The sequence below is a fragment of the Phoxinus phoxinus genome (assembly GCF_949152265.1).
Source record: "Phoxinus phoxinus genome assembly, chromosome: 7".
NCBI classification, from domain to species: Eukaryota; Metazoa; Chordata; class Actinopteri; order Cypriniformes; family Leuciscidae; genus Phoxinus; species Phoxinus phoxinus.
In genome coordinates this window covers 36,055,033-36,055,921 of record NC_136882.1, presented here as the reverse complement: position 1 = coordinate 36,055,921, position 889 = coordinate 36,055,033, and the positions used below count along the sequence as shown (strand labels likewise).

Here is an 889-nt window from a genome sequence, read left to right as displayed (position 1 = left end):
TCAAAAAGCCAAACCAAGGATGAATACTACAACTCACATCCATGTTTTAGTGACTGTACCTCTGCCTTAACTTCACTTCTTCTCTGCTATCAACAACTGAGGACACCGCCCCCTAGTGTAGCGGAGAAGCACTAGTAACAGTGAATATAACTGTTACACATGGACACCTTAAAATAAAGTGTAACCCAATATTACACAAAACAAATAATAACAAGAAAAATAAATATACAATATAACACAAATAACAATATGGTCTGTCTCTATCACTCTCGCTAACGTTACAACAGGAAAATTTACATTTACACAAAAAAAACAAGAGAAATAAATACACAATATAACAAAAATCAATCATTTATATGTAAATATTTACAGTAGTAATATATTTACAATTTCAGTTAATTCATTGCAATTTAACTGTTTGCAGTTCAGCATAAATACACACACAAAAAAATCAGAATTATGTTGACTAATCAGAGTCCAGTATTATTTTAAAAACTTTATTAATATATTTAAATTTTGGCATAAATAAATTAATGTCTGTACAAAAATGTTGAGCATAACAATAGACTAAACTAATTTGCTGAGTGTCCAGAGCTGGAATCTAGACAAAGTTGAAGCTCAAAATATATAAATATATATAATTTGATGGAATTTTTTGTATCATTCCTGCACTTAATAATCAGTTTCTTTATTGACACAAAAGGTTCTTTATACACTGTAAAAAAATGCTAACCTGGCCAACTCAATTTTTTCTAGAGAATGGTCACATCTAAAATTTTCAATTTGCAAATTGATAAGATTAAATTTGCAGAATTTCACTTGGGCCAATTGAAAGTTTTAGATGTGACCAGTCACTAGAAAATTTAGAGTTGGGGACTACATTTTTTTA

General features: G+C 29.1%; 1 protein-coding gene across 1 annotated transcript in view; it reads left to right on the top strand.

Moving 5' to 3' along the window:
* Window positions 1-240: 240 nt before the first annotated feature.
* The window catches only part of nostrin (nitric oxide synthase trafficking), a gene marked incomplete at its 3' end in the record, with an annotated part of 10,917 nt that continues 10,268 nt past the window's right edge, over window positions 241-889 (top strand). Inside the window, exon 1 of the mRNA XM_079618635.1 lies at window positions 241-889. This exon is cut by the window's right edge and continues 467 nt beyond it.